This window comes from Pygoscelis adeliae, unplaced genomic scaffold (assembly GCF_000699105.1).
Source record: "Pygoscelis adeliae isolate BGI_AS28 unplaced genomic scaffold, ASM69910v1 Scaffold232, whole genome shotgun sequence".
Classification (NCBI taxonomy): domain Eukaryota; kingdom Metazoa; phylum Chordata; class Aves; order Sphenisciformes; family Spheniscidae; genus Pygoscelis; species Pygoscelis adeliae.
The window spans coordinates 4,433,040-4,455,918 of NW_008824473.1; the positions used below are offsets into that span (position 1 = coordinate 4,433,040).

At 37.4% G+C, this 22,879-nt stretch overlaps 1 protein-coding gene across 1 annotated transcript in view; it reads left to right on the forward strand.

Moving 5' to 3' along the window:
• Positions 1 to 18,498: 18,498 nt before the first annotated feature.
• The window catches only part of DCN (decorin), a 40,320-nt gene continuing 35,939 nt past the window's right edge, over positions 18,499 to 22,879 (forward strand). The window contains exon 1 of the mRNA XM_009321322.1: positions 18,499 to 18,685. The gene's annotated coding sequence lies outside the window, so the exon portion shown is untranslated. The remainder of the gene's footprint in view (positions 18,686 to 22,879) is intronic.

Consider the following 22,879-nt stretch of genomic DNA (forward strand, 5'->3'; position numbering starts at 1 on the left):
GAAAGCTGTCTATGCATACATTGGAAAACATGAAATGATAAAATTTTGTGTTTAATGACAGAGAACTCTGAATCACTAATCAGTTTCAAAAGTGTTTGGCATAAACGATGAAATAGCTCACTTCCTGTGGCACCAGGCCTAAAAATGACAAAATGGGGCAGACCCTTACACCCATGGAGAGGCCAAGGTCCCCTGCTGATACCTGCATATGCAAAACAACCCCCTACTGGAAAAGAGGACAATGGAACATCTCCATACATCTGGCTTCAATTTAAATTCAGGTTTTTTCTTGTTGTACAATTTCCTGACTGCAGTTATATTTATATTTATACTCTCTCATGCATAAATTGCATTATTCTGCTAAATGTTTAAGTAACTGTCAAAGCACTAGTTGTCTTTTATGACTCTCTATAGTAGAGAGGAGTAAAACTGCCTTTCATTTGCTTTCTGTTCATAGTTCCCAATTTTTTAGCTTTATTTTTAGATTGTCAGCTGTCTGTTCTCTAATTAGTTTTAAAGGAGCATACAGAATGCTAGTATAATTTTAGTTAGTAAACCCAAACAATATTTAGTAAACTCAAACACTTTCCTTTTGTGTCTATTTACAAATGATGTTCATGCAGGTTCAGTAGGATTAGCAGCAAAACATTTCCAAGGGAAGTTTGTAAAGATAGCATATTTGCAGTGCTAAAGGTGTTAAGCCAGGCATCTTACTGTCCGTAAGATTTATCAGCAGAATTTGTGCAGGCATCTAATATATTTCATAAAACCATGAACGGTTTGCAGCCTTCCATTTGGCTTTCCACATTCTTTGGATTTTAATTTTTTGGATGGCCTATGGAAGTAGGCTATCATGGCTGTAAAAAAGCAGTTGGCACCTAATAAAAACGAACACAAAATCTTCCAAATTGACTGTTCCTAATTACCCAGAAAGTGTGAATTAGGCTCTAATCCTTTGGGTACTTAGCTTGCACTTTACTGCACATGTGAAGGAAGGGACCCCCAGAGAGCGGGGGACAGTGGCTCAGACCCCTGGCCATGCTCTGTGCCACAAGTGGCCGCCCGCCATCACAGCTGCGGGTGCAGCAGCTTCACTTCATCCACCTTCTGCAGGCGCAGCCTTGGTTCAGGCAACCCCAGGCAGCCTCGCACACCCCGCAGGTGAATGCACCCCTGCATGTGCTGCCAAGGGGTGCCCTGGCACAGGGCATCGGCACTGCTCCCAGGAGCAACCCCCAGCTGAGCCTCGGACCAGATGTCTTCATTCACTCTTGGCACAGCCAGGAAATCCAGTTTTTTGGGAGACCCCTGGTTCTTACCTTTTCAACTTTCATCATTTTCCCAAGACTTTGAAAGAAACTGGGGGAAAAAAATTGTGACTGGCCAAATTTTGTCAAAAATAAAATGCCTCTAGTAATAAGATACACTTTGACAGTTCATATCTGTACCAGCAGTACACAGCTGGAGTATTTATCTGTTAAAGACCTGGATATAAATTCAATTCTTCACTCAGAGCACCTTTTTTAAACCAACACTGATGTGGTCACAGTAGTCTGAAGAATGATTCAACAGCTCTTAAATAGAATAAAGAGAAACCATCCATTCAATGGTGTACTCAGCTGCTAGGAAATCATTGGTAAACCCCAAGAAAATGCCCTAATTATCAGATTTGAACAGGTTTCCATTGTGTGAAGCAGTCCAGACTTACACAGGACTAACAACAGTACAAACACAGGATAGAGATCAAATGGCTGAGTACTAATTCTACAGGAAAGAATCTTGGCATGAGTCAGCTATGTCATGCTATAGGAGAAAAGGAAAAAAAAAAAAAAGATAAAATATGTGTACTGTGATACGTATACAGGAATACTTCCTGTGAGATATACAAAATAATTTTTATAACCTACAGATATAGTCAGCATTGGGAGAGCATCGGCTGGAGTCCAGTTTTGGGCACTGCATTTTAGTAAAGATGTGGACCCATGGAAAAAGCCAGAATACAACACTGATAAAGATCGGAGGACAAGAAATCACGGTCTGTGAGGAAACACAGACAGAACTGGGGGCTAGAAAAGAAAAGAGCTGCGCAGAAAAAGGGCTATAAACTACTGCGATTACAAAATGGACTATCTTGTCTCCTTTTCAGTGGTGGTAGAAGAGGAAGTGAAGGGCTTTGCTGCAGCAAGAAAGCTTTGGGGTAGACTGTGGGAAAAAATCCTTTCCAGCTGTTGGGAAAGGTCACCTCACTGCTGCTGTCGTTGACAGCCCTAAGTGCCCTGGGCTTCGTGAAGGTGTCTCGGGAGGAACACAGCTACAGCCCACCCTGTCCTTCAGCTCCAGGTGGGAACGTTTGTCTTTGCATCCCTCCCAGCTGCAGGTTTCTTCATAGAAGAGAAACTGAGGTTCTTACTCATAAGTCAGGCATCACTGCACAAAAGACACACATGGTTAGTAAGCGATGATGCTTGTTTGTTTAGGAAATAACATCAGAGAGTCAGGTATAAATAATATTTTCCTATTTTTTTCATAGTTGGGAGTTCTGGGATGTGTTTCGATGCCTGGAACAGAAAGGTTCTATGAGGTTGTTACAGGCCCTGTAACTTCTTGGCCCCTTCTCATTTTTTACTGTTGGCTATTGCGCTCAAGAAGCAGACTTCAAGAGTTTGGTCCAGCAGGTTTGTTTAGTAATGAGCAAAACAGTACTGAGTTAAGAGTTCAGACAATATATCTAATAATAGGTGGTTTATGTTTTAGCTATTTCTTTTATTGGAGAAGAAAATTATTCCCTGATAACAATTTCAATTCCGTGTTACATCCATAGTTCTTGGATGTATCTACAAGGTGCATCAAGAAATATGAATGTACATGTCAAGAACAGTATGTTACCTAATATTTACAGTTAGTGGGTTGACTAATATTTACGACCATCATATAAAGTATAATTTTAACCCAGAATGATGCAAGTAATGTTATCTGTAGGATCCTAGAGATTGCTTGTCTCCATGAATCATGTCCAAAATCTCAAACAGCTGTAAGAACATTCAGAAAATGTAAAGTTGCCCCTAAGAAAGGAGTGAGCACTTGCCTATGGAAATCTTGATATGAAAATGTGTGAGTTGGAAATTTCACACACCAACTGGAAGTAGAGAGTTCTGAGTTATCGCTACATTTTGGTGTGTATGAGGGCAAAATATTTTCAAGTATTCAAACAAGTTGTAAATTACATTCCTTTTGGTTTTTGTATTTATTTTTACTGAACTTATGTACACATGGAAGTTGTTTCAAATGAATATCTGAATGTTACCTCCAATAATTTCTCAGCCCTTTGCTCAAAAAAAATTACAACAAATGTCCGTGTAATTTAAAATCATTGACAGTGAACAATTCAAAGGCAGAAATGGTCCATTTTTGAAAGACAAGTTATTTGCCAAGAATACGTTACTCGAGTTCAGTGATTTTTGTTGTTTTCTAGTTGCTGCTTTTGTCAACATCCCTGTACTTTCATGAGTGCTGGTAAGTGCAAACTAATGCCATCTTTTGAAAAGATCACATGGATGGAACATAAAAATCGGTCTTTCAAATGTCACTTAAATACATATCATTTTAATATTAAGATTTGTACCATAGCTCCTAGAGACCTGAAATGACAGATAAACCTTATTTTCTTGTTACTAGATAAATGCCTGATAAGAAACACTTTTAGTCAAAGAATCAAAAGCTTTACCACGTCAAACTTTCTATTGCTTCAACTTTTCAGATGGCAGAAATATGTTTTCTGGCATATAAAAATATTCTACTTGATACTTAGAAGTACTCCAAGTACATTAAAAAACTATAAGTGATGATATTAGCAAAGAGGAATGCTGCCAAGAAGCCTGTGCATTCTGTCTGGCTAATACACTGAATGTTAATTCACTAGCAGCGGCTGGTACTCTGCCTACTCTGATACTCTGCATGTGTATGGTAATAAAATAAAACTCGGCAGTAACTAACACATAGCAGTATATTACATGTTAGTTCCCAAATATCCCTACATGAAGAATGTCAGCCCAATCCCATGCCAAGGAAAGATAAAGTATTAGATACTGAGCTAGGAAATGCTAAATGGTTTCTTGCCATTAGTGGAGAAATATGCAGTATGAACAAAGTCCATATTAGTGAAATTAGTGGTCCTTCTAAATGTGTTCTGCAGAAGTAAAATACAAACCTTTATTAAAGTGTATGTGAGCCAACACTTTTCTTTTTCAGTACATGAAATATCTGGTTACTCTTCCCGTAATGTTTTATTCATACATGATTTCACAGTAGCTTAAATTTTCTAATACGATTCCCAAAACACATACTTGTGTCCAGATATGTGGTCTCATTTTAGAAGTGCTGAATTCCCACATATCCCACTGAGCAAACACAACTGAGTTGATGCACCAAATTGACCCGTTTATTTATGGTCATATCCAACATCCACTGAAATTAAGGAAAAAAATAATTCCCTTGTGTGCAGTAAGATGAAGGAGTTTGCTAAGTCCTTTAACTTTAGGCACCCACTCAAACAGAAGTTTGTCAAAAGAACCTTTAAAATGTCTAAACAGAATTTGGTAAAAAAATTTGGTTTTGGAGGAAAATGTTTATTTCTGATCATTGACGCTTATTTTGGAAAATGTGTTTCTAAGTGTTTTCTACCATAACGGTTGTTGAGAAAGAACAGTGGCAAAAACCTATATATTACAATATTTCTTATTCAGAATATCACACAGTGATATACTGAATATATATTCTGTGTGATATAAGAAAAAAAATTCTTATTTTTCAGTGTTCTGTCATAAGGCGAAAGAGGTGTAGCTGGAGAAAAATGAAAATACCCTTGAGTAAATGCACTATAATAATACTATTCAAACTGTTTTCATATCTCAGCCTATTAATTCAGGCAGTTTTCTCATGGCCTCTCATATAATCTGTTTATACTGTGTCTGTCTGAACAATATGTGACTAATAATGGTATTTATTTTACTTTTATAGCATACTGGGAAGCGTTCATTGCCCTCTTTTAAATAAGCATTTAGAACTTCCTGCTTCTTGTGAAAAAAAGAAGTTTTCTTTTAAATTATGTGCAAAGCTGAATGAATTTTGGGGGAAAAAAACTCACTTATTGCATAACTTGCTCCAAAGAGCAGCATTATTTGTTAAATAAAGCAAATAAAAATTTGTTAAATAAAGGAAATAAATATTTGAGTAACAAACTTTACGGAAGAAACCACACAGTGCATATCTAGTAAACAGTTTTGCCTACTAATTTATGAATGCCCATGAGCCTTGTGCTTCCCTCTGGGCCCATCCTAGATAAGTTACACAAGCTTTCCGACATGCCTGTGGCAGCCTTTACTCTTCTGCCCTTATCATACTCTGCGTAATCCTAGAACTACACCAGGGCAGCCCAGCTGAAATATTCAGGTAAAGCCCTGTCTGGCAGTGGTCAGTGAGCAGCCAGATTGCTTTCAGTGGCCTCTGTGTGACATACAAGCTTGAAAGGAGTCTAGTGCTTAATGATATTATTCCAGTGTTCAATCCACTCTACCTGTCATTTAGAAATTTAAAAAAAAAAAAGCCCACCTTTTAAATTAAGAAACTTTGAACATAGAATTTGCCTTGTAACAATACAGGTTCCTTTTTCTAGAAGTGATTGAAGAAATTTCTCAGCATGAGAGAAAGTAGAAAAAAGTATAACCCTGTGGGAGTGTTCAAGCATACATATTTCTTAAGTCTCGTTGGTGAATAATGGGAAAAGATGTCAGAAAAATATATGTGCTAGGGGATAAAAACTTTAAGTAATTCAGTCTGGCGAGCAATAGGCGTAGCTTGAATTTTAATCCTTCTCCATCTAGCACTCTCTTTCCCCCTTTTTCTGTCTTTTTTTTTTTATTTTCCCATTTAATTTATTTAATACTTTATTTATTCACATTCAAACTTAAACGAGTGATGTATTTTTTCCACAAGAGATTCTCATTCCCAGATACCACTTATTATTTATAACACTATGTGCTAGAACATAACTTTTCAGATATTCAAGGGATACACTTTTTTGCATACTGGAATGTCTTACATTTAGTCGCATTTAATACAAAATAAAATGCATATAAATATTTTGCCTTTTCCATATGCACCCTCCAAGAATGGCTTTCACAAGGAAATATCTGGATTGCAAATGGTCTCTTCAGTGCCAGAAACAACTCTGCTGTCTCTATACGACTCTACAGCCCTGTTGAACTGCAATTTTAAAGTTGCCTGGCTATTCTTTCATGTCTACAAATCACATCATTGTGTGTCCCTGTGTTAATATGTTCCCTCAGTAACTGGTTCATGTGAAATGTGTTGCTATAAAATTTGCATCCACATTTTTATTGTACCAGTGAAGAGGAAAACTCAGGCTCAATGGCATTGCAAATTTACTTCATAATTTCTTACCTCAGACACATATGAAAAGATAGGAATCTTTTTTTTGGACCAAATTAAACAAACCACAAGATTTCTCTGAAGTAATATGTACTTCCCATGAAATATTTACAAATGATCTCTGCAAGGGTAAAAAGAACAAAATCGGTCCAATTTAAAAGACTCCTGTAAACCTGGTTATAGGAGGTTGAACATAGCCTTATATGAAATTTTAATCTGCAATATTTACACCACACAAACTGAAGAAATCCAAGTCTGCAATCCCTCAAAGAAAACAGGAATTTTTTGCACGAGTTTTTTTGCACAGTCTCAGAAAGATCTGCTACTCCAGGCAGTTGAAGTAGATGTCCGGTTTCATTCATTCTCTGTTAAATGCAGAACAGTGTTCAGAAATAACATCCAGATTATATGTATATTTTTGTTGCTGATCTCTTACTCTGCCTCCAAGACACAATGGAGTTTGGCTCCAATCTAATCAGAGTTGGTTCTGCTTGAGTTGATTGATGTGCCCACACAATCAGAGCACAAAAATAGACAAAAACAACTCAAATAAAATGTTACTATCCCTAGTTTTAGGATAGTTTTCAGAGCTTTGGCACTGATATTCACTGTCAACCCTGAAGAGGGTATTTAGACATTAGGCTTTCAACAGCCGAACTCACGTTTATTGATTCAGCCAATCCTGAAGTCTACAGAAAAGCCAGGAATTCAAGGTGGTCACTTTTTATACTGTTTTAACCAGAAGACAATGTGTCAACTCTTCTTCCTTGTTTCAGAAAATGTAGTCACCTTTGTTTTTAGAGAAACCATTCATTTTGATTTGTGAATGATTTTGTTGGATAATGAAGCAGGAGAGTTATCCACTGGATGTAGATCTTATTTCATTACTTAAGTCAGGTAGTTAAAGACTGTGAGGGAAGGCCAGGCATTCAAATAATCCATATCACAATTCTTTAAAATGTGATTATAATGCCACCAAGATGTAGAAATCATTGGCAAGCTCAAGAATATTTTTCATAGAAAGTCAGTGTCCTCATTCTTCCACAAAAGGGGAAACAAAGCTACAAGATGTGATAAAGCAATCTGAGATAATTTGTAATTTTCACATGGTAGGTGGTACGGTGCCTTTGAATTGGATATGAAGGTGGAGGTTTGCTCTTTTTCATATATTTTGAAGACATGTAAGAGGACATAACACCGTGACAAAGATTCGTTCAAAAAAAGGGCTGTTCGTCCAAAATCAGGTTTTCCTTTCAATTTGTTAAGGCTAAAAATAAGAGGAGGTTTAATCACTTTCAAGGAAAATGTAACTAGACCAAAACTCAATCCTTTTGAAAATTCTTTGCTGTCAAGAAATACCTCCACAGAGATAAAAACGCAAGTCTCTCTAGTGTAGGAGACAAGCACAGAGGATGATTGCTCCACTCTTCTAGGCTCTGGAGAAACTCATATATACTGTTAGGTACCCCATTTTAAGATTAAATTCAGAGAATCTGTGGGAGAATAAATGGATCATCAGAGGACTGGGAAAAAAAAGTGTAACAAGAGAAATGGTTAGAGGATCAGCAGTTGGTCACAGAAGTCTTAGGAAGGAAATGATGGCACTCTTCAAGTATGCAAAAGGTTGCTATGAAGAAGACTGTGATGAGTTGTCCCACAAGAAGTAGAACAAAGAGTAATTGGCTTAATTTGCAGCAAAGACTCATGTTTGATATTGGGAAAGCTTTAATAACCATCAGTAGAGCTGAGTAACAGGATCCAGTGCCGGGGAGTGGAGCCCTCCTGGATCTACCTGGGCACAGGGAACAGAAACAGCCACAGGGGGAGAATCAGCACGTCTGAGAGGTGTTTTGCTTGATGCCGCTTCACAGCAGGAAGATGGACTAAATGGTCTCCTTTGTTCTGTCTCCTATATTGCTATTATTAGTGTGATTTTCTCGCTGCACTTTGTCACAGGCTTGCAGCGGAATACCACTACTGAGAAAATGTGTGCCGGAGCTTCTGCTTCACAGATGTAGCATGCAGTTTATATACTATAAAGTGCTGCTGGGTTACCAGCTCAAAAGCATATCAGCTTTGAATGGGTGTTTATCACACTTGTGTCTACAGTTTTTACAGACCCACAACCCATGACGCTCATGAAATTAATTGTGTTAGCTTACCTTAGATAGAATATACTTTTTTTCTGGAAATTAATGAACACTGAAGGAAACCACGCCATTATGCTTGGTAACCCTGTAAACACTATGTCATATTTACTATGTAATATATAGCTGGTTAATGAGTAATGTACATTTAAATAAAAGAGATGTGGGTCTCCAGCTCACAGTAACTCTTACTGAAATATCTTATTGAGGAATAAAATAAATATGCTTTTATAGAAATGACTCAAAACCCAAGAGAACCAAATAATGAATGAGATTCTTTCAACAGAAATTTTACATGGAACAGGATGTAGAACAGAGCTCTATAGTAGAGAATATAATTTTCCGTTAATTTTCCATTTGATTGTGTTGGCTGTTTTAAAAATACTATACAAAACCAATTTTGTTTCCTGTTAAATACTTTTGGACTTTTTCATACAAACAATTCAGACAATCAGATTTCCTATCTGATGATTTTGGGTCTTTGTCTCATCAAAGAGCTGGATGACTATGAAGACAAGCAAAAGGATACTCTGGTAAAATAATTTAATTCTTAAGCTTGTAAATAAAAATATGTGTGGATATAAAGCCATTGCTCACGATGATAGAGAATATCCTTGTGTCCAGTTGTTGCCTATATTGAGTACATTGTTCTCCAAAAGCAAAGAGACTGGAAGAATTAAGAAACTGTTGCACAATTTTCTGTACCTTACGTAATCATGAGTTGATGGGTCTTGGACTACGTCTTAGACTTCAGAAAAGCTAACACAGAAATCCAAAATTCAGTAAGCAGTAGATCTAAACCAAAATCAAGCTTTTACACTTAAGATAAGCCTGGGAAGTCTGAGCAAAGGGCACACTGTAGGTCAGAGATTGGTAAAGCTGTTGCATATGTCATATCAGTCACTTCTGTTCAGCTTTATACAAACAAATTGAAACTAGGAAAAAAAGAGGGTAAAGTACTCTGGATATCTAGAAATGTCATATTTAATTAAGTCACATTTTGTACTAATTTGCTGTATAATTGCCAGCTGCCCTGACTCAGGAGTTTATATTCATAGGAATCATAGGGTCATCACAGTATTTTTTACAGTCCCACTTAGCACCCAGCACAAGGCTTATGTCTCCTCAGTATCAAATGGCAATTCCTTCTCCTTTAGAGTACAAAATGGCAAATCCCTAAGTGTACATCACTTTTTAACTGGCCAAGATGAAAATACACACTTAAACATTTGTTTTGGTGAAAAATGGGAATATGTAAAAGGCAAATTTGACATTTTTTTCAGAACAGGCCAAGCAATTCTCAGACTGTTAAGGAAACTAATTCAAGCTACAATAAATATTGTACAAACTTTCATTATAAGGCAGTAATTTGACTCTGTTTTTCCTTGATGAAAGATATCTGACATTATTTTTAAAAGCTTCAGTTCTGAAATACAAGAATGTGAATTTTTGTCTTCTACAGCCACCGATCTTTTATTATAAACAGAAGGTCATATTATGGTTTCATTTTTTAAAAATAAAATATCCTGAGGTATAATCTTATAAGAGAAGCCATAAAAAATAATATTCTCAGACAGGCTGAACCTTCTTTCAAGATTCAAAGAATATTTTTAAAACTACTAAAATCATTTTGCTGTCTCCAGCATATTTGGCAATTACATTTCATAAATTTTGTACTTTTTTGTGCCACCAATTTTGTTCTCCTTTAATCTGAAACATCATTGATTCACTATTTGAAAAAGAAACTGTATGAAGAAGCTGCTTGCTTTGGAAAATACCACCAAACTCTGTCAATAAACACAAAATCTGAGAGGTTGTGGGGAGACTTGCAGGAAAGGAGGGAGAATTTCAGTAGATGGTGGGAGCTCCATAACTCTCTACTAAATTCCTCTATAAAATGGCCGTCCAGTAATGTTTGTGGAGAGAAGTCAGAACATACTGAGAAATGAGGCTATGTAAAATGGTGGCAAGGGAGGCAATAGAGATCTACCCCCAGAGAGACAAGTTTTATTGTCATTATAGTTGAATACTTGAGCTCATCAGACTGGTCAGGCCATTAAGCCTCTCAGCCTGGCAATGTCATCTCCTACATGTCCTGGTAATGCTTATAATGAAGGCTATAAGAGATCCCAATGACCTCAGGTGACTTCAAGTTTAGCGATTCAAGGCCACGGAACAAAATAAAAATGTGTTAAAGTAATCTTAACCCTAGTTTGTCCCTGAAAGCCTACAGTAATCCATAATCCAGAGGTTTATTCTGTTGGAGCTGGGGGAATGCAACATCTTCGGGACCTGGAGAGAGAAGTGAGGTTGCAGAACGGACTCTTTGCAAACCATATATGTTTCTGTCCTGGATGTGCAATTGACAAATAGATTATGATTATTAGATAGGCACTTCAGACTAAATAGCATGTGTCCTTTAGGCTAAAATATAACCTAAATTATAGCCATAGTTGGATAGGTGAAAAAAAAACCACAATAAAGCCACAAAAGTAAGGCTTTTGTGAGGCCTGAAAGATTCTACAAAGTCCTCTAAATTATTAGAATTTTCTTGGATGTATTTTTAAAACCTGTTTTTCTCTCTTCTATCCTATAATTTGAAAAATAATTGTTTATTTTTGTGACTTAATTCCATTGTGTATTTTGCCAAATGTTTCTCATTTTAAATTGACACAAAAATAGCATTACAGGCTGTGAACCGGTTGCATACAGTGTGAACTCCTTCTCGGAGAGCTGAATTTTCTAATTGTGACTGAAAGATAGATAATTCCTCTTGCAGAGCTGTTTCAAACAATTTGGAGGAGACACAGGGTGCAGGAACACGGTGGAAGACCTTTAACAACATGACGAATGACTGTTCCAACCTGTCCAAGTCTCAAGATCCAATTTGAAGTGGTTTTGGTTTTATAAATGAAGAACAGTCTCTGAATAGATTTTTGCTTGCAAGCGTATGTGTGGCTTCTTCAGAGGCAAGCTTTCCATCTTATTATAAAAAACTGATGCATTCATTTTGAAACATCCTATTTAATTTTTACATGTAAGGCAAAATAACTCCATCCTTAAATTTAGTTGGTAGATTCAAACTAGTTCAATATACTGAGATTTTCAAAAGTGATTAGTTGGTGTGGGTGTCTGGCTGTTTTCTGCGTCCATCCTCCAGTGTGTTATGCAATACCTGATTTTCAAAAACTGCTCTTTGAATGTGTCTTCGAAAATCAGATCTACTAGAGATATTTTTGAAAACTGTTAGTCACTTTTCGAAATCTTGACTTAAATCTCTAAGGTTTTGGGTTCCTGGTATATTATGATAGATGAAGATGAGTCAAGAAATTCAGTGGCTAAATTTTGAAATGGCATAAATCACAGGATGTTGCAATTTCAATAAGATGGTATGAATTATGTCTCCTGGGGGTGTGTCCCAGCATGCTCATAAATTCATCTATTATGTAAGCAGATCTAAAAAAAAAAAAACAACCAAAAAACCAAAAGTGAGACAAATAAATGCAAATCAAGAATATTGATAATCAAAATATAGTTTAACTTTTATTCAGTTGAAACACAATGGATGTGTGTTATCCTCTAAATTAAAATGTAGCTGGCCTTTTTGGAACAGAAGGTTGCGCCAGGAACACGGTATGGAACAAAGAAGTAACTGAAAAACATGTTGTAAAGAAGGAAATAAAACAATCGATAATGTAGAAAAAGGACAGCCTTCATTTTTTCTGACTACCAATAGAGTAAACATTCCACTGTAATTCAATAACTGAAGGAATTGCCATCACATTAAAAGTTTTTACATGTAGAATTAAACTCTGTTTTGTTTCGAAAACCTCACTATGTTTTGTCCAGGTTGACTATGGAAAATTACTGTTGAGGAACATCAGTGCAATTACTTGGTCACAGCAATCCTTTGAAGAACTTATTTATAAGAATAAAAGTAGAATATGCTTTAAATAGTAGTCAAAAGAAAGCCCATATCTGGTTAATGGCAAGTTAAAGTGAATTACTCTTCAAATGCTTAATGAAATGCAATGGATATTTTGAAGACTGTTCCCTGAACAATACTGTAACCTGGAAGTATTTAATGGCTGATGACCCTAATTCCAAGTGATTTTGGAAGTGGAAGAAATCTGATTCTATATCGATAGAAAAAGATTTTAAAATATTCAAGACTATTTTTTTTTTTTAAATTCTGAGCCGTGATAGTGTGAAAATGAATTTAAAAGCTTCCTACTACCCTTTTTTATGAACTTCCATTTCGCCCTTCTTGAAGAGGCTTATATTCTACTTTTGCATGTCTTCAAATCAGGTAAAATTTGAGTACAGTGTGTAGTGTTCTCATAATTGCTTCTCCATCCTGAATGCTAGATATCATCTGTGCTATTTGGACTCTGCTCCCACATCATTATTTTTCTTTATTATGTTTTTAAATTGACTCAAATGCAGTGAGTTACTTCAAAGGTTCAAGATTTATGAAAAGCACATCCTTTTCATTTGAACCCCACAGGGCACACCCTGTTTAGACAGGGCTGGTTCTCATGTAACTCATCACCATCCACCTTAAGACTCTCAACAGTTCCACTCTATAGTGAGGTCACACAATCCAAACAAAACTGGCAAGTTTTGTGATGTCATTGCTTATATCTTCAAAGTCACCATTTCATATGTTTAGCTGAAGTTAGATATTATTTATTTCTTCAGCAGATTGCCAACATACAAAAATGAGCATTTTAATACAGAGACACAGAAACAAACCCTACTGTAAAGGTCCTTTTTTTCTATTCCACTCCTTTTTTCGGGACTTTCCTCAGTAATACAGTCACTAGCTCCCCCTGAAAAAGTTTTCTCTCTGTGATGACTAAATAGGAAATCAAGGATGACCTGGATATTCACATGTTTTTCATAATCTGGGAATAGGCTGTTCAGAGCTGAACAGGATGTGTCTCATTTTGAATGCTGGTTCATAACCCCTGACTAACAGAGAACATGCATGGTTCCAACATGGTTCCAAATAGTTCCAACATTTGCATGAATTACTGTCATCCTTTTCTAGGGCATTGTGTAATCCAGCTGGGATGATGAGGCTTGTCCAGAGCATGATCTAAGGGCCATCAATATGACAATTAAGGTTTGGATTTTTCATCTGAACCTTGAAAATGGTTGGACTCCATCTCAAGATACTGAAAAATATAAAGAAAGGCCAACATCTGATGAAACAGCTGCTCACTTGAAATTTCATCTCCTCTTACCTAAACTAATCCTCTCTGCTCTCCAGTCATCACTCCCTCTTTCACGGCCCACGCTCCCAGAGTGAAACTCTTTCCTTAGGGAGTTGTAGCCTCCTGGTACCTTTGGTGAGGGGCATCTACCAGCACATTCTTTCCTTCATGGGAGATTTTCCGGAGGGCAGGAGACTGCTGACACTCACACAGACACCAGGCAGAAACAAAATGTAATGTTATCTATGACTGAAACACAGCAAATGGAGCACCTGAGTACTAATACAGAGGTATATCAGTGTGTATGACAGCAAATGTTTTTGCATACGTTTTCTTCACCATTAATTAAAGGTGAAGAGGTAAAGTCAAAGTGAGGTTCTGGGGTCTTAAGTCCATGATCACTTTTACTTTTCTCTCACTCTTTGTTTCTAGGATGGCTAGGACCTGGGAGGACTCAGAAAGTCTAGTTTTACCTATTTGCTGCATTTTTGAGGGAGGGAGCTAACAGTGATCTCAAAATGTACGTCTACACTACAAAAGTGTGAGAAACAGTTAGGACAGGCTTCCTCCTCAAGGGTGGAAGTTAAGTTCAGAGCATTTGAAATCATAGTGAGTAGTAAGGCTACGTTGATATGTGGTTAGCTCCTGCAGCTGCTGGATACACCTGGATAAAACGATTTGATTCAGGAGAGAATAGAAATGTCAGCAGAAAGGAAAGCCAGTGTCAAGTACAGGAGCAGATTGACCTTTCCAAAGAAAAGAGACCAAAGTAAAGGACATGATCACACATCGGATACTTCAGCTGAGGGTAATTTGAATTTGTTTCCTAGAATGATCTGTAGATCCCACAGACTCCTTTCAGAAGAGAGCAGGGAGTTGACCGTGAGGGGTACACAGTACATGCTCTTGCAGAGTGGGAAAGGGAGAGAAGGGAAGACAGACAGTGACAGAAGAGACTATTCCTCCAAACAGAGCACTCTCTCTTTTGAAGTTTGGTTGCATTCTGTTCAAACAGTTATACAAGAAGAGCTTTCACCGCAGCAGAAAAATAATGTTACTGGTAGCACACGTCCAAAATCCGATACATTGGTCCTTTTGATCTGTAGAAATGTCAAGAAGTTCAGGACTATAATTTCTGAGGTCACAGAATGCTGAAGGAAACTTTGATACTCAAAATATCCAGAAATTACATTTCTGTCTCTTTAGCTACCTTGTCAGGCTGTGCCTGGGTCAATATTTACCTGGATCAATGTTTACTAAGCTTGGGTCAATATTTACTGGCATTTTTAGTAGAGGAACTCCATTGCTATGGTAAAGAACAGTTTACTACAGGTGATTGAAAGAAATTTTTAGGCATAGTGTAGAAAGGAGAGGAAAGACAGGCAGTAGTATATTAGAGAATGTGGAGGATGCCACACTAGGGAGCTAGTAAAGCCCAGGCATGAGATATAAAGATAGAGCAGGTGGAGAGGGCCCCTGAGAGGCAGCCAAACAGAGGATCTGGTTTCCTCCCTTCCTGGTGGGGATTGGCACTTACCTAGCTGGTTCATGAGGACTTTGAGGCAGATTTGCCTGCCCCTCTTCCTTACCACAACAACCACAACAACACTAACCAGTCTTTGATCGTCAAAGCTGGGATCTATTAGAAGTCAGCCCAAGAAAAATGCCTTTTTCTGTAGTGGAAAATTAGAATGAGGACGAACCTGAATCTCTGGGCCACCATGTTCCTGCAGGACAGATCCTGTCCTCCTGCTTTGGTTTTATTCCAGTAACATTCTGGATTGCAATAAATGCTACCCTTTTTTTCCCAGGCTCCCTAAAAAAAGCCTTTCTTTTCACCCCCAGGGGTAGGTAATGTTGGCTCCCCATTCTCTTGAGGAGCCTGCAACCTGTGCTGGCAGTGCTGGATGCCTGCTGGACGTGCCTCTCTCCCAGCCCTGCCCCGTGCTCCAGGAGCTCTTCCCCCGGGGTATGTTTGCTCCTTCCAGGGCAGCTGCTCATCTCCTTCCTGCAGAGACTTCCACTGGACCCAGGCAGGTCAGTCAACAGCACGCAGGCAGGCAGGCTTCCTGTCTTCTCTCCCACCACTGCCCTTTGAAAGGTCCACAAAATAAGCTGTGGGCAAATGAAGCAGATGCTATCCATCAAAATTTAATAAAAAGACTGTTACATAAATAAAATTAACATGCAGTTGCCTGTAACTTTCTGGGAATCAGTCTTTGGAGCAACACGTAGCCCTATAAGTTTGTTAAATTGCAGTAATAAAATCATATAGAAACCAAGATTGTTCTAATCATGATTTTTTTGTATTGACTAAGCCATAGTCAAAGTAGGTCAGACTGGGAAGGAGAGCTTATCGATGCTAGGCCTTGTGTATGGTCATGGGCCTTAAAATTACACAATGACTTAATATTGTTGGTTTATTTTTTTAAAGTTGTTTATCTTCTGAGTGACGTAGCAGGGGGCAAAGAGTGGGGTTAAAGGAATACTTGTATCAGAAAGGATCCCACATTCCCATAAAAGCACACAAATGACTTAAAACAGTTAATAGGGTACTGCACCAATATTCAACGTTGTAAGTTCTCTCCCATTCAGTTGCTCAGTCCTCCACATACTCCACTTTGCATTTCAGGAGGGCTTGGATGCCTAACACATACCCCTTCCACCTCTGAGTATCGACAGGCAGCATAAGTGTTTTCATAATTCCTAAAGGTGGTAACATCTCTTCCCCTCTGAGCTTCTTGGGATGGACTTTATTACAGAAGAAGTAGGAAAATTCTCCCTCTATGAGCAGCAGTTCCTCTGCAGGCAGACTGGGAGCCCCCAGCCCACCTGGGAGGCACCCTGTGCTCCACCTGTTCCCACCTTGATCTTCATGTTTTTGTTTGACTCTCCCTAATGCCTAAGACCAAAAAGAAGAAGAGGTGGCTGTACATCCCCTCCTGTGCCTCCAAAGAGATGACTAAGCTATTAAATTATAACACCTTTCAACCCCATAACAGATATCAGAACAAATGTGTTACGATTTTATTGGGAAAGGATATGAATGGGTTTTGTAAAGCAAACTGACAACAAGTTTACCCTGACCTGTTCCTCATCAAAATCTTGCTTTGAAATGTTTTTAAACACCAGATGCAGCTGGTGACCAAGGTTCAAATAACTGACATTACTAAGATGCAGCCAAGATTTCAGCAAGCCTCATGGCGACACTTCTAGACAAAGATAAGGCTTTGTTGTAAGCATGAAAGCTTGGAACACCACTAATCATATGTGGAAAAATGTCACAACAAAAATCATTAGCAGTCTTGAATCCAGTGGAGAGGCAGGGGAAAGAAGTTAGCTCAAGGACTAGGGGTGAATAAATGATCCTTAACTTTTAGAGTGAACTATATAAAGAAGCTGTAATGTAAGATGTCTGATTACACCTTTGTGCTACGCTGACCAAAACTAAGCAGTCAATTATTCTACCATGTTTTCTTCTACCAAAGGAGAACAATTATAAGAGCTGTTTCAATGGCTCTTCTTGAAATTAAATGAAGAGAATAGCTAAAATTTCAAAGGTTTATTGTGTTTCTAAAAATGCAGACTTCTTTTAAGCATCATTTCACATTTTACAGGCTTTAATTTCGGATTTGCACCTGGTCTTAGCCTAGGGGCAGAAATAAAAGGATACAAGTCAAAACACAGAGACACAAGCCTCCAGTATTTAGATAGGACAGCTAAGAGCACAGGGAAGCTACACATGTTCACAATGTGTTTGGATTACTAAATAAATAGTAATTATTGTATTTGCTCTCCCTTCAGTTTGCTAGACTTTTAAAATTGCGCAGGAATAGAGAAACTGCATTTTAGATTCCATTGATATTTGCATCAAAACAGAAATTACTAAAATACAATATAAATCTGAACAATGAGTCAGATACATTTTTCCTTTCATGCTAAAAAATCTTCACTGTCTCTTAAAAAAACAAAAAACAAAAAACAAAAAACCCAAAACCCACCCCCAAAAAACAGTTAAAGCTGATTTCCGCTCTGCTTTGCTGTCCTGGTGAGAAAGCAGTAAAAAAAAGCAAGGTTTATATAAAGCAGTTCTAACCACAAATGTTAGAATCATTCTTCTAATGAAAACATGATTTTCATATATATCAAAAACATGCTGTAGTTTGAAGAAATACATAAAAACTTTATTATTAGACAGGAATAGTATATTACAGTATATACTACTTGGTTTGACAATGTTTATAGCATAAGCAAAGGCAGGTTGATATCTGTTTAGTTTTACCTAAAGCTACCCCTTTTTTCTGATATTAATCTCCACTTTGACTAACTCCAAGATTAATTTTATATCATTTCCTTGAATTACAAATACTATAAACAAGAGGAACAGCCAAACATTTTTCTCAGTAATGAGTCAGAAAAAAAACATAGTTAAAACCAAGAAAACTTTCCTAAATATATGTTGTAGGGACATAAATAAAATAAGTAAGATGAATTACAGCTAAACATCTGTCTTATAGTGTACAAGTAGTTTGGGATTCTAAACAGCTGAAAAAGAAACAAAGCAAATGAAAAAGAAAAAGGAGGAAAAGAAAGCAAAAGAGCTGATAAAGTTTCTGGCTACAATACAGGAGACATATCATTACCATATGATCTAATGTGGGTGTCAGCCTGGATTCTGTTCATTGAGAGAAACCTTATTTTTTAACTGTGCTATGGAATAGAAGCAGGAGGGTTTTCCACCAAGTGACAGTCACTGAGCTGAACTTACCCCCTCCTCCTTTCCACACCTGCAAAGCCTTTTGCCTGGGTTGAATATTTAGTTTAATTACATCTCAGCTTTGAGAGCTCCTGTTGCAAATCCTGGATTAAAAGGTACGGTTTTCAGTAATTCTCCTGAACTATGCTGCACTAATAAAACTTCAGGCAAGTCTACGGCAAGAACTAGTTGCATTTTAAGAGAAGCAAGGAAAAAATCCTACTAAATGTTTAGCAATGTTAAGTTTTGTATCCAGCACTTTTGTTTCTTGGGAGCATAAGAATGCATTCTGAAGGACTGTGCAGATTTCCTACTGTTTATTTGACTGTTCTGTCTCTTGTTTTGATTTGTATAAGCACTGCTATAGTCCTTTCTTTTTCCTTACTGTAAACTTTTGCAGCAGTATATTCTCTGTTTGCAATCCAGTGTTTAGAATTGGTGATGTAATGAGTGTAAAAAATGCATGAGTTCTTACATTTCTGTTTTAAACTGCAGTCTGTGATTTCTTTTTCAATCGGATTTCTTCATATATATTCCAAATATTAATGAATATAATTTCAATTTCAGAGAAAGAAAAAGTAGTAGTTACTTAAACGGACTCAGTGTATGTCTTTGTAATGTTAGAAAGCGCTCTGTTACAGTGTACAAACAACGGACTCATATTTAAAGAAGGTTCCTATGAATGAAATAGTAGAAAAGAAAACTCCTGGAGTTGAAACTCTTGTTAACAGAGTTTTAATCTCTTTAAAACTTACAACTCCTATGTTTACATATCTAGACTTTATTACACAAAATAGGTAAAACACATAATGTAGGGGATTTTTTTTGAAACTGCACATATTGTTTAACTTGTCTTTTGTGGCATTTTGAGAGATTTCTGACAGTAGGTGAACTAATATTTAAAACTTAATATTAAGGTAAACTGACAAGAAGACCACCAATACAGTGGTGACGTGAACTGATGAAGCATATTTCCAGTGGTATTTTAAACTGAAATGTGGCCAAGTCTATGGTATAGTTTCCTCTGTTTGTGGAAAAGTCTTCCTCATTGTAAACACATAATTAAAGCAAATTTAAACAGTTATGTCCTGCAGACATAAATATTGTGTCACAGACCTTTTAAGAATTCAGAATTTTTCCCCCCTCTAATTTTTTTGCAAGTGAAATGTAAACATTTCTTACTCGTACAGTTTTGTATATATTTTTTTCTCTAACAGTTTATGTTCATTTACACATGCAAACAATAGGAACAGATATGTGTGCCTGCAGTACAAATACAGATGTATGAATAAAGATATGCAGACACATATCTATTCCAATTTCCTGATTAATATGTAGCTTGTGTCTGCTATTTTCTCTGCTGTGTCCTCGGATTAGATCCTTGATATCCTTTGTTGTCCTACAGTTTTCCTTTATACACAGATCTTACTGATTTTATTATAGTTTTGACAAAACAAGGACCAAAGGAAAAGGCCTACTACAGGGTTTAACTAAGATAAGTGAAGTCATCAATATTAATGTGAACAAGAAGTAAAGTGTGAAGACACTTCCAAAGTGTCTTTGCATTGTTTTGGGTTTTTCTGAGGGGTAGTAATTTAACTCCAGGATAAGATCCTGATTGTGCATTCTTGGGATGGACGGTGCTTCAGCACTGTGACCCTGAGGGGGAATACAAGCAGTTTTAAATACTTTAAAATACTTTAAAAATATACAAATACATAAAAAAGAGCTGGGGAAGCTCTTTAAAAAGTACTGACTGCTAGTGCCATGCCAGTGTTGGTGTGCAGCATTCCCAATGTTTATTGATGTTAATGTACATTCTGAAAAATGATTTGTACTGGGATAATGTTTTATTGATCATTTTCACAAGGCAGCTTATTATGATAAATGGTGATGATTTAGCAAATTTGTCTTCCCATTTCAGACTATTAATAAATTGCATTGTTACTTTACAATAATTCGTACATAATAATGATTATTTCAAAAATCTTCTCTTAGATTAAACTGTGGTAAGAACTCACCACCATGTATTAACACCACTTTGCTGTGACATCCTTACTTGTCCGTGTGTACTCTGCATGCATCATGGGGGTGTTGCTGGGGAAAGGACACAGCCCCAATGCTGGGGGTGGGGGGCGCAGGGCAGGAGGGAACGCGGGAGGATGGCCCACATGGGGACACAGCCTGCCCCTGCTGCATGGCATGAATTTGCACAGCACTGAGCTGGGCTGACAGGACATGCTAAAATGCTCTGACCCTCTAGTTGACATTGGGGTCTGTGAAACTCCTCAGTGCATGCAGTGGGTAATATGTCTGCTCCAGGAATAGAAAATACTTTCAGGTCCAACTCAGAAACCAACCATGTCTCTTAAAGAGGCAACAGAAACAGTGTTTTACTCCATGTGAAGTCACTTTGAAGTCTTTGGGATACCTGTCTTCCTGTTAGGTAGATGACAGAAATATAAGATATGATTTTAAAACACTAGCATATTTTATAAGGTAATCTTATCGTCCTCTCAAGACTGAGCCCTAAAGGTTTCTGCAGGATTGCATTATTGGCACCTGTAGGTAGAAATTCATAAAGGGAACTGAACCCAGGCACAATATGGACTGTATCTAATTCCACACCTGTGTTTTTTATCTATTTAGCTTTTTTTATACTGACCACTCTTGTTAGAGTACCTGGATGTGGTATTCTAGAAAGAGAGGCCTCAGTATACCACTCTCACCTAACATCAGCTGCTTATGTTAGTCATCTACCTGGTAGGTTCTGTATGTCAATGTAGAGAGGGAGGCAGTCCTCCTCCTCTGCCTCTCCCCCAGTTTTTTTATCTTTCTATTAGTCAATATGGAGCTGAGGAACGTTATACCACTCCCCTAACTGTTAGATAACATCTGCTAGAAAAAAATTAATCCCAGGTAGCACCCATACAAGGCATTTCGGAAGTTATTGACCTGAAGAAGCAAGTGGACATTTTTGCTTTCATTACAAAGAGCAACATCTGCATTCAGGACTATGCCATCCATTTTAAGAAAAGGCTCCTAAATAAATGACAAATTTGCCTTTCTGTCAGTTGGTAATTTGAAGGCAGGTTTCTTCATATGTTTTTGTGAGTTGTTTTTAGACCCATGAAGGTTTGTAAAAAATAAGCTTCCTTATATAAAATAAATAGTAAAAGAAAATAATTTTCAGAAACTTAGCTAATCTATACAGCCTTGATACAAAACCTGCAAACAGCTGTTTTGTAATTTCTCTTTAGCAACACAGGTAGCACAATGTACAGTGTGTTGAAATGCATTTAGGCCTAGGTCCTGAGAACACGTATTTAAGCGGTTTTCCTTGTTAGTATAGAATCATAGAATCATAGAATAGTTTGGGTTGGAAGAAACCTCTAAAGGTCATCTAGTCCAACCCCCCTGTCATGGGCAGGGACATCTTCCACTAGATCAGGTTGCTCAGAGCCCCCTCCAACCTGACCTTGAATGTTTCCAGGGAGGGGGCATCCACCACCTCTCTGGGCAACCAGTTCCAGTGCTTCACCACCCTCAGCGTAAAAAATTTCTTTGTATTTCTATGTATGGCAATATATATTTGTGTAAAGTTGCTCCTGAGCATGAAAGTCTGCAGAATGAGGCCCTGAAGTCCCATTAGAAAGTGTGCTGACAATACTACAAGCATCAATTCAAATGCTTATGCAGTGCAAAGCAGAGGATTTTCAGGCTGCATTGTTTATATCATAAAATCCCCTAGCCAAAAATTTGGAAAGAAAGCCAAGAATATCCAATATAACACAACATTATATTCCATTTTATTGTGCTGTTTAATCTGGGAAAGAAGTATAGCTCATTTAAACGACTTAAGATCTTCCCCACTCTCTCCACCCCATCACTGGATCCTACTCTTTCTCAGTCAGTTTTACTAGGCTATAATTTAAAACACACAGCAAGCTGGCACTTTAAAAAAAATGTTTCTCAAGACATCAAATACTGCATTACAGTGAGTTTGGGAACCTCAGGTTCGTCCCCAGGGGACAAACTCATTGCTATGAAACAAATACTAATGAAATCAAATAGACTGTTACGTTGGCAGAAAACAGACACATGGAAAATGTGGCTTATTGTTTTGACTGTTTTGCATAACAAAGTTGACAGCGCTGCCTGTTCCTAATAAATATTACTCTAAATATGCAAACAGATGTGTTTCCAGTTGCCTTTAAACTGCTCTGTAAAAAAAAAAGCCTATTGACAAGCAGTTACCAGACTCCTATCACATAACTGTCCTATTTTCACAATTCGGGTTTCATTTATTG